Below are 12,546 nucleotides of genomic sequence, written 5' to 3' on the forward strand. Positions count from 1 at the left end.
CAAATCGCAGTAACGGATTAAAGTTCTGGGAGAGGAATGAGATGTTACGTGTGAAAATCCTTAAAATATTTTTTTTAAATAACGCATAGCAAAGAGTGCAAGAGTGGAAACTGTTTCACCAACTGCAAAGACTGTTGGTATGACTAATTTCAATAAGAGGTGACAAAATGAAATGAATCATAAATTCCACACTAATAAAATCTATAAAAACTCCCTTTGTCACTTAATTAACAATATGGTCTAAAAAGTAGTAACGACTTATCAAATAAATGAATACTTAACTCAATCTTTGAACAGGTCTACGTTTACGGGGAAGCATTGTTTATATATATATATATATATATATATATATATATATATATATATATATATATATATATATAAACTCTTCACCTATAATAAACCAATGTCAAAATAACATTAATAAAATAATATTCGTAATGGCATTATGGTGCGTACAGATTAGAAACAATAAATTTAAATTGTTGTATGTCATTTGCTTACCATGTAAATGCATATTTAACCACACTTGACTTTATTATATTTAGGAAGTAAAGTTGATTTTACCTACTTGCTATCCTTTGGACTCCAAAGGAAATCTGCATTGTCATGAATGTCGTAACAACATGGGAACCATCGCAGCTGAAAATGTTCAGTAAATTATAATTAATATTAATCAAATGCAATATTATAACTACTCCATTATTTTGTTATTTACGTTATATGAAAGGTTCTTTATAGCAAATCCAAGACTAATTATTTGAAGTTAGAAAAATTTAATGAAGGTGAATGCTTTAAAAATAGGTACTGTATCGTTACTTGGAAAATAAAAACCTACTATTTGAATTTTACGGGTAATATTTTAATTTATAATTAGATTTTCTAAATGTGATTTTATTAGACGATTAAACAACCTTTTTTAGAAGCATTTTATGTATTATATAACTTATTTCAAACTGTAAATATGTCGAGTACTATATGCTAATGTAAAGTTTTACAATAATCCTGCCAATTAATTACAATACAAGTTTACAACTCTAGATGCTTTTATAGATTAATCAGAAAATTCCATTATAACTCTAAAGATTATATTTTCTCATTAATGCTGTCGGCCAACAAAACTTTTAATTTCCTAATGGTTTTAGATAACCTTGTATATGGACATTTTCAAACACATTTTTATCACAATATCGTAGCCAAATTTTTATAGATATCACAGTAATTGTAACAAGTATTTGTAACAACTTACTACACACGTGACTCGTATCCCAGGTACATATCTGGGTTATCCACTGCGGGGAAGTATGTTATGCAAACATTATCCAGTTTTCGATTTTCCTCAGTGTCTGGCAATAAATTTATAAAAATGGGTCCATTAGAATAAGCCTGCAAACAATTAAACATGCAAGTTATTACGTATTGCATTCATTTTAAGATAATCTCGGGAGAATTCAGCATAGATTATTCTGGTCCAGCCTAAAATTAGTCATGCCAATACTTCTAATCTGAAACTTACTCTATACATTCCTACTTTATCATTTAAATAATTATATATACTTGTTTTCTATATTTTTATTTACCTTCCCTTATTTAACATTTTATATTTTATTATTAGATGAATAAATTCAAGTTTTTACATTCAATTCAAGGCAAATTTACATGTCAATTAATAAATGTTACCAAAATAAAATATGGTTCAGAGGCTATTAAAAAATACAAGTCTGGCTCTCTAATAATTAAATAGTAATTATGTAATCAGAATGTGATACGTAAAATATAAAATAAAGTTGGTAGGGACAGAATACAGGTCAGTAAACATTCCTATCCCAATTTCTAACGCATAATATTATAATCGTGCAATGGTTCTTAAATAAGATATGAATCTATGTATCGATGTGTTTAATAACTGCAATCACGTTTCCATAATACACAATCAAACAAATGGCCTAAATCCCTCATTTCACAGAATATGAAGTATAATATGTCTATTTAATATTATTATTTGTCTACTTCTTGTTTAACAAAACAGCGATAAAATATTTATACTAAATTATTGAACTAAGGTACATTAGAACAATATTGATACTGTTACATCTTTTACAAAGAAAAATAAAGTTTAATTAATAAAATAGTAAGACTTTAAAATAACAGCAAAGACAACTTGGAAAAATATAAAAGTAATGCTCTTAATAAAATCGTCTTTACTCCGCGTCTTCACGTCTGTGTTTCATTTATATATATATATATATATATATATATATATATATATATATATAAATTAAGGTCAAATTATATCTTTATTTTGTTTTTATTTCCATATAACAGTATAAAAAACACTCTATTGGACCATACAAAGCAGGCATTGATGTTATTCTGACGAAGTAAATACTGAAATAATAACTATAAGAGTATCCGTTATCCTAACAAGCCCCGCAACTATTGTACTTACAAAGTATATACCTATATCAATCCAGTCCACTTTCTTGCATGACTCTTGAGTGCCAAATCGATTTGCACCAGTGAGACCAACAAGAGTCAGGAGATAGAGAAAATTCATGTTCATGTACTCCCTAAAACAATTAAACCAATGTAAAACACATCCAGTATACCCACTTGCTAAATATTATATCAAATTCTTATCACTATATTAAATATGACCACCTGCTGTATTTAAAGTAATATGAATAATTTAGAGAATAAAAGCATTATTAATTGTAGATACACTTTATATATACAATTGAGATAAAAAACTCAGTAAATGTTTTTTACAGTTAGCTAGTCTTTATAAAGTGAGTTTTCAAAAAATGTCTTTGAGTTGCATAAATAAGCTGTAATACTATGCTCAATTCCATCACCCAAGAACAAGAAAAACAAGAAGTAATGAACTCATTCATGATTAAGAGCGTGATACCCAAATATTTAGCACTAATTCACTACGTGGTCAGTGCTAATTAAGTATTACACAATTACAATAATTTGTTTTTAACTAGGCAAAATAGATTTAGGTATGAAACATGAATTATATTAGTATTTAGATAGTTGAATGAAAAACATTTTGGACCTTAAATGTGCAGTAGGTGAACAAAAATATTTTACTTAACATTTCTACAGGCCTTTGTAGGATAAACATTAAAATTTAAAATTTTTAAACATTTAAAAAGAAAAAAGAATATATAAAAAGAAATCTTTACACACACGAATATAACTATATAATACGTTAACAAAAAATGTCCGCTATAAATGAATAAAATTGTTAATGTCGACGTGGGAAATGTGGTATATTAACCTAAACAAGTGTTGATTGCTGTCTTTCATTTGTTTTAATTTAAACATGATATAGAAATCTTTCAACGATAATTGTAAACAGAAAAAGAACAAAATAAATTAAATAATGAAAATGAAATAATGAAAATTCTTAAACCATGTGAGAATTTTAAAAATAGAAGTAAAAGAATAGCGTATGTTGCTACAAACTTTATGTTCATTTGAATAAGAATAAATATATTATAAATATTTACACTTTTACTCTAGTTTTTTTTTTTCCAGAAATTCCCCATTGCATTAACATCCGATATGCCCGTGTCACAGAATAGCCACTTTACAACTATATAGATCTTTTCCTACAACCAATCCTTATTACACCTATAGTATCAACTATACTATTCAAACATGTTTCTAGGTTCCTTATCGGTTTTTATAAAACGTAGCAACGAGTTTTATTGCAATTAGGTGTATCAGAGGCGGAGATCATTATCACAGGCGGGTACAGGGACCTGCCCTTGACCGTCACGTTGTCATCGTTACTAACCGAACACACACACACACACACACACACACGCACGCACACACACTCTCCCATCCTACTCCTTGATAAATGGATAGTTTACTTTAGCCACACTTTACCATTTTAAATTTATTTATTTTTGCCACCGCTTGAATAAAAACTATCACTTACACAGTAAAATTCAAGAAGTAATAAACATATCTATTTATCTTTTTTACTTTATTCTTTCTCTATATCTAACATATCCAGCGTGTTATTTAAATTTTATGTTGGTGGCTAGATGCAACTGGCCCTATGCACAGGCAGATTGCCCATGTGGGCTTTTCAGTATTCTTATATTTATTGTGCTATTCGTTACATCTATCTTACATTTTCATCTATATATAAGCTGATGTATACATAATTATAGCTATACACTATGATTTTGAGATTCTAAACAAAAATGTAAGGCCGAAGGTTCTGGTGTTTACTACTTCCTCTCCACTTTTGCCTTCTTGTCCTTATTGTTTCAGATGACGTTCTGTGATGCCACTGGAAGTACCGATAGTAATGTTCTCTTTAGTCTCTCAAACTTCCTTGCACATGCGACATGAGTAGTGCGTTTGGTTCCGTGCAATGACGTTTGGTTTATTCTTGACAATTTGGACCTTCATATTATATGTTTGGTTTATGACGTACAACTTTTTATGATGTCAAGTTAGACACTAGCTAGTTCATTGCCACGCAATCATAAGTTTTTAATTGCTTATATATGCTTAAACTTATTGCTATATTTTTTAAACACCAAAATAAGACATATTCAAATCCTATACAGTTTTTTTGTAATAGTAATTTGAAATAGATCGATAGCAAATTTTTAGTTAATCTTCTACTGGTTTAGTTAATCTTTGAGGTGGTGCAATATTTTGGTTGGGAAAATATGATATTTTTAGTTTAAGTTCAGAACCGTCTTATATAACTTCAATGACGAGACGAAATTAAATTAAAATGTTATTGGTCAATTAACGAGGAACCACAAGGACATAGAATATGATATGTGTGCAAAATAAGGATGGAATGTTTTTTTAAAGTGTACGTGAGTTGCCGATTCGTGGAATGAGTGTTTCTGTTATTAATGTATGACTTAACTAAATATTCACAATTTAAAGTTTTTAAATGTTTTATGTTTTAATTGTAAGTAAGTGTCAAAATAATTTTTCTTATCTTCACAAATGGTTTCATAAAGGTATGTTATAACAAATTTCTTTAAAAATTCATGTAAACTGATTGCACCCTCTCAAGCCCTGACTTTTTGGATAAATTAATGATTTACTGATATTTATAATTAATATTTTAGTGTTTATCTTTGGATGCTTTTACTTATTGATATGTTACATTTTAATGTAATTGAATTATGGAATTAACATCAGAACATTATTTGAACTAGTATTCGTAAATACTTACTTTACGAATACTAGAACGAAATTGATCTCTTAAGTACAAATGAGTATTTATGCATTAGAATATAATATATTTCTTTCTGTATATCTATATAATTCTAAATGTCTTGACCTGAAATATTAAGTCATCAAAGTAACCATAATTAAACAAGACAGACACTTAAGAACATTATACATTGTTATGAAATCATCTAATATTTTCCAAGTTTATTGAAAGAGATAGTGAAAGCATTATGGGCAAAAAAGAAAGAGCAGATTTATTTAAAGTAAGCAGGATTTAAAGCTTAAATATATTTTTCTGTCTTGGTGTGTATTCTAATAAATATTTCCATATAGAATGGTCTTTATTTATGTTTCCATTCTTTTTCATTTTAAATCAATCACTTCTATATGTTGCAGTACAATAATATAAAAGGGATGGAATAACTCTAAGTAAATATTATATAATTTTACCTGGTATATTCAAGAGAACTTGAATATAATACATCAGTATATTTGTTTAGTGAAATAAATTGAACACTATCACATGTACAGATATACGCGTTTAACACAAGAGAATGATACGTATTGTTTACTCTACAGAAGTTATCAAGCATTGTTTAAATATTTACCATCTTGTACCGATAGCTTGATATTTGATATCATTGCCACCTTGAATATTGTGATGTTCTTTGATTCGAATTTAATTGTTTCCTTTAATTCCAAACACTGTAGTATTGCTATATTTGATAAATGTTATGTTCTATAGACAGAATTAAGTCAAGATTTTGTTAGTATAACACTTTTGAATAAATACTGGAATACCATACAAAATGAAGACTTTTATTCCAAAACAGTAACAAACTGGTCACATTCTACAGTCTAGGAAACATACTCTGCAGGAGAAATGCACAAACGAAAATATTTAAATTATCTACGGACTTATTAAAAACCGTAATATCTCCTGGGTGACCAAGACAATTACAACATTACACAGTGTATAAAAACAAAACATGAAGACTATTATTGTAAGGAAATGGGAATCTATTGTGCAATAGTAAAGGTAAAGCTATAATAAATAGGTTAAAAAATATATTTGTATATTCTTTCAGTGTTTATAGTATTTGTGAATGTTCTTAAACAGCAATGAATAACATTAGAATTATAGCAACATACAGTGAAGAAATGTCTAAACACAAAAGTAAACGCTGTACATTTATGTGCTTTGAGATCTAATACGCTCCTAATCGATTAATTATTATCAACTGAGAAATCTCCAATAAAATTTTTACTATCACTAGGATTTTTTTTATCAAATTTATATGGCGACCCTATACTGTAAGTCCATTAAAAAAAGTATAAAAGTAGGGGTGAAGTAAAAAAATCCATATAGATATTACCACTTATGTGAGAAATTTTGGAAAATACTGACTTGATCCAAATAGCAGCATATAAAGATATGAAAAATTACCAAACAGACAGATTAAAGACAGACGGCACATGTAATACACTTATTATCTAATTAGTGATATACTGATACAAAATATAGGGCACCATTTTTATTTTTATTTTATTTTATTTTCCAACGGCAGCAGCCAATTTACAAATACAAACATAGATGTCCATTTAGCACATTTTGATACTGGATTATTACATTGTGGGTTTTCTCAAAACAGCTGTCCGACTTGTGGTGTTCTGTACGACGGACTCGGCTTTTATTGATTGAAATGTAGTTTCTAGTTGTCAGGAGAACCACACCGTCCATCAATAAGTTAGATATAATATTTATTTTTCCAATGATCCGGGCCTCCACCCAAAAGCCACCTTTCAGGTGAATATTTTAAACATATGTCAATAAGGTCAATTAAAATAGTCTTGACCCGGATACACTAACACTTAAAGTGCTTCGTGTGCTACCACAAAAATTGATACAGTTACTCAGTTAACGATGGTTACGTGATGTGGATGACAGCGATCATATTGAATTATCGCATCTTGAAATTGAATACTTAACTACTAGTTTTATTTTAATATATCAACTAAATTTTGTAAGCTTTTCATTAAACATATCATAGACAGTGCGCATATTCTCAAACAACTCTCTTACGTACAAAAAGTAACCTATGAAAAATCAAAGACATTTTCTAGGAGATTACAAAACCCCACTCAAGATCTCAGCTTAAACCAACATGAACCCTAATTGCCCCGCTTTTCGACAGTGCCCATTGAGAGTGATAGTCACGGGCGCACCTGGCTGAACTTGTCCAACGGTAAATGAGTGCGTGTTGTTGGCGTACATAGATCTGGAGCTCATGGTTGTCACTTCTGACAATCATACACTTCCAGGCATCTGCAGTACTAACATCACCGGAGCAAATGAAGTGGTGGTCGAACGGCAAAGGATTATATTAAAGCATTTGGAGCACCTCATTACCAGTTGACTTGCCGCAGAATCCAATGTGATCGTTGCTACTCTACCGCACCGACACGATTTGGCCGCTAATCATCCCGCCAACCAACGAACATCGCTCATCAATTATTACATTAATGAACTATGAGGGAGGCACGTTGGTGTATGCCTACTACATTTTAACCAAATCCCCAGACTTTTTAAAGGTTACAACTAAGACTACCGGGTAACCGAGTGTTTGCCAAACTGATGCTGAAGAGCTTGTTAATAGTTGATTAAAAGCCTGATTCTATTCACCCTGTGCCTAAGAACTACGCTAGAACCGTCATGAAATGTTGATCTTGATCGGCCACCTAATCTTCTGGGGTGGTTTCAGCCTTTAAATCCTACATCCAGATCACAGCCATACATATAGATCCATCTATACAATGTGAACCCAACTCCAAGCACACAACAAAAATCAACTGTTAAAGAGAAAAATCCAAATTCTAAGCTGAAATACCGAATTGCAAATAAATTAATAGTTGTGCTCCAGAACACACAAATCTACAAAAATAAGGCACACTAGTTTTCTTTCTTGTTTAGACAAACTCAGTTCAGACATTTGTTGTAACAAAACATGGTAAAACAAAAACAATATGTACAGGACGTAGTACACCAACCACAAGGTATATATTATATAAGATTTAAACAAAGAGGAACTGTAAAAAATAGGGATGTATTTAAATAGCATTGGCCTTCAAATGGTTAAACATTTAAGACAAGTTACAGAATTGAAACATTCCTCGATAACATCCTAAAGACTGAAAAAGTCTTCAACTGAATGTAGGTCCCTAGTTCCCTATAAATGTTAGTACATTAGTTTGACTTAGATTGAATTGAGGTTGTTCCTTCCTCATATATAGGTCATGCTCATGATTTAAACTAATTAAAAGGAGTTTATTACAATAAAAAGAGAAAAATATAAGTAAAGAGGCAAGGAAAATGATACCACGCATTACGAAACGTCCTCTGCAGCTTTCGTTCGGTATTATTCCTTAGAGGACCATTAAAGCCTTTTATTGAGCAAAAAATATTTAAATTTACGGTACCGCAGAACCCCCAAACGCAATGACGCATCTCAACTTGGACTCAAGTAGGCCCAAGTATCCCAATTTCAGAACATCATACGAAGTAAATAGTAAAGAAAGTTAACTCAGAGCGAACGTAAGAAAATTAAATTAAATGAAAAATTCCTTTTTCAAAGAGGCGGAGTGAGAAAACATGTTAGACTTATAAAGGATATATTGGGTAAATGTATCATGATACTGTCTAGACAATATCCTCAACCTTAAAATTTTTGTAATATAGTGAATAGTGGGTATGAAATGAAAGCTATTCAAGAGATCAAGGACACACCAAAGAGGTTTTTTTAGGTGCTTCGAGAAAACTGATATCGAAATCCCCGGTATGTAGAATCTTGTTATTTACCTTTGTAAGTACAGACAACAGAACACAGAAAGCCTGTCATATTATACATTAACCAGACCCTCTGGAGCAGATACACACATATGATTACTATTCCAAATTCAGGGCCAGACAGCCATCACCTCAAAATGAAGGCCAATGCTGAGCTTTACAAGGTTATCGAGAGGTTTTGCAAGCCACCATGAATTATTGCTATTCTTAAAATAGCAGGCATGAGACGTAGCCTCTAATCGAAAGAAAATATCCTTCATCAGCGGTCAGCCAATGTTCACTTACGCAAACGAAAACGAATCCTTCAGTATACAATACTGCTTCAACTTCATTAATCTTCTTAGTAAATTCCTCTCACATTTTGTGCATCATATAGCTCCAAAATACTCATTATAAACTGTATTACTACATGTTTGAGTATCAAGTGTGTGCCATAGCATTAATTATTAGCAATGAAAGTAATATTTTGACACATATCATTTGCATCATTTGTAGTATTTCTTCCTATGCTATTGCTAGATCTGCTAACAATTTCTATTATGGAAGCCGCACTTTATACTACATTAAATCAACGGCGTGCATACTTCTAATATCATAGGAGAGAGCTTTGCATTGACCAGCATGAACAGTCAAGGATCGATTAAAAATAACTGATTGTTGAATGGAACTAATAATAATGTGGCTCCCCTTATTGTATGTCGTGCACTAATATCGGATAAAAATGAAATGATCGGACAGGAAAATAGGGTATTTGGATATGATAATTAAATATACAATAGAATGTGGAGTTTCCGTTTTGGATGCATTTTCACGAGTAAAAACTATTAAAAATATTGTGTAACTTGTTATAACTCGTGTCGTCTTAGATTTACAATAAATATAATACAATAATTCTGGGCAGGCACTAGTCTGTCCAATTGCTCGACAGTCATGTCACATGCATGTACGTCATGTACGTCAGAGTAGTTTGTGGTGTAGTATAAGTGTTTTAATGAGGATCACCTTCACTCTTTGTAGCGGTACAAAGTAAAGTGCTTTCCGACCGTGGATGTCAGCAGAGACTCTTCTGCACGTCACCGTAACTTCGTCAATTAATTTGGTTTTTGTGTTCATAACCAGTCCAAGCTTTGTGAGTTAGTTTTAATAATTTAGTTCACATCAAATAAGTTTAAGATCGGTGCGTTGCCAATATTAATTTGGTTTGTCATTTTTGAGTTACCAATTATCAATGTTTAGGTTTTTTTATTTAGTTTCAGTACTTGTGGTATTTCCCAAAAGCTAATGGCTTCAAAAATCCAACTTGAGTAGGGTCAAAAGTAGGTTAAACAGCGTATTTATATTTGCAAGCCGTTGGTGTAAAGAATTTTAACGAAAAGAAATTTAACGAGGATGTAGCTGATCCACAATTGTAATAGCTATTGACTAGGAAAATCCAATGGATTTAAAAGGCTTGTGAAACTTGATAAATGTTATGTAAGTAAAAAATATCTTAATTTACTTAAATGCCAAAAGAGAGTAAGTAAGTAAGTTAGTTATGCCAAGAAATTTGTTGAAATCAATTTTTAAATGTTATCATGAAAATAGTTTTTTATGCCATTTTGGTATAAATAAAACCACAGTTAATCTAATAAAGTAATTTAAAAAAAACTTTATAATTTAAAAATGTTGGTGTTTGTTTGAGAGGTAAAGTAAGTAATGGGAGAGATAGAGGTAATCTGCATTCCAATTTCAACTAACGGCACCACCAAATCGGTTATGATTGCTCCGTAGACATGTTAATTTTCTGTCTAAAGTCTCATAAGATTTGTTATGTGCCATCGTGGCTTCGCACGCAATCTTTAGAACCGAAGTCCTTATATTACTTAGTAAATGCAATTATAATGTAATATGATGGGAGTCCTATAAACATTTTAAAATGTAAGTAGGCATACATCAGGTAGATATTATTTCAGTTCATGGTAAATAGTATCAGAGTTTAACTTAATTATCATATCATGTTTGGCACGTGTAGGAGCATTTCTGGTTCTAATTCATTATATACATAACGACGCAGCTGAATCTGCCTTGTCATCCCGATCAAGAAAACACAAATCTCGGCTCACACAGGTCTCAGAAACTTACTTCGGTCAAAAAGCGTATATTTCCAGTCCTTGTCATATATTTCAGGTATAAGATATTTCCAGTACCATAGTAGAGTTTGCCTTGTTCTGAAGAAGAAAAAGTATATATACTTACGTAGGACCGAGATGCCTACCTCGGTTAATAAGTGCCTACTTAAGACCGTTTAAATTCACTTACCTACTATGTCACAGTTTAGGTTGCCATATTACCTCGATCAAAATACTATATACCTTCGATTATCTAGTTCTCGAAGATCTATTATGGTCAAAATCGTGTTAACATAGTTGGTTTGCCTTGTCCTGATGAAGAAAATAAAACACATAAGTAGGACTGAAAAGCCTATTACGACATAGGGGAAGTCCTACCTACTTCTTATGTACTTTCGGTATAAGGGGGAAATCCTTATTAAGGTTAAGCAAAATTCCAAAATAGTCGTTATTAAAGTTTTGCGTTATACCAGTCTTGCTTTTTGGGCTGTAGCCAGGGAAGCAATGAATCGTTGAGGCATGTTAGTGTTCATTTCTCTGTTTTCCATAAACCACTGTTAAAATTCAATATCACAATGTTAAGGAATCACACCAGTTTAAAGTAACTTGTGTGAAAACATTCACAACTTTGTTCATCAAGGTTGGTTACGTAACAGTGTTTAAATAATATTTAAAATGCATTAGATTATTTAAATCTAACACTGGCGCAATCTGGATTAAAATGTATATATATACTTCATATTTTCTATCTGCATTACACTACTGATCAATCACGGTTTACTTAATATTTCATCAAATTTAAATGTAAACAGATGTTTCAGCCTATTTGTTGACATAAAACTGAAGATTTGAACAGCTGTTTACTGCCAGTTTAATTTGGATTATGAAACGTAAAAACTACATTTTTTCTGAATTTCAAAATATTCAAGGTAGTAACTTATTTTTTGCTTCATAAAACCTTCCATGGATTTCAATGAACATTAAAAAAAAGAATTGGACAAATTGGTCCAGGTGTTGTTGAGTTATGCGCTTACCAACACATTTTGCGATTCATTTTTATTTATAAGATTTGTGGACCATGACTGTAAGTGTCCTATCTGTTGTCTCTCTGAAGATTATTAATTTATTAATCCATTAGCTTTCCATTCACAATATCGAATGGTCCAAAAATAATAATTAATAAATAATATAAATTAATTCGTTTAATCACTCCTATTATCGACCGCGGGTTGAGTGCCCCTTTGTTTCCCGTCTTGTATTTCCTTATTGCTAAATAGCCATGATGGTACAACAACTTTATAATGATGTGTATAATAGTACAAAAATGGTACTAAAATATGATGTAACTGAAACATAAAATATCAACGT

Source organism: Homalodisca vitripennis, chromosome X, assembly GCF_021130785.1.
Source record: "Homalodisca vitripennis isolate AUS2020 chromosome X, UT_GWSS_2.1, whole genome shotgun sequence".
Taxonomy (NCBI): Eukaryota; Metazoa; Arthropoda; class Insecta; order Hemiptera; family Cicadellidae; genus Homalodisca; species Homalodisca vitripennis.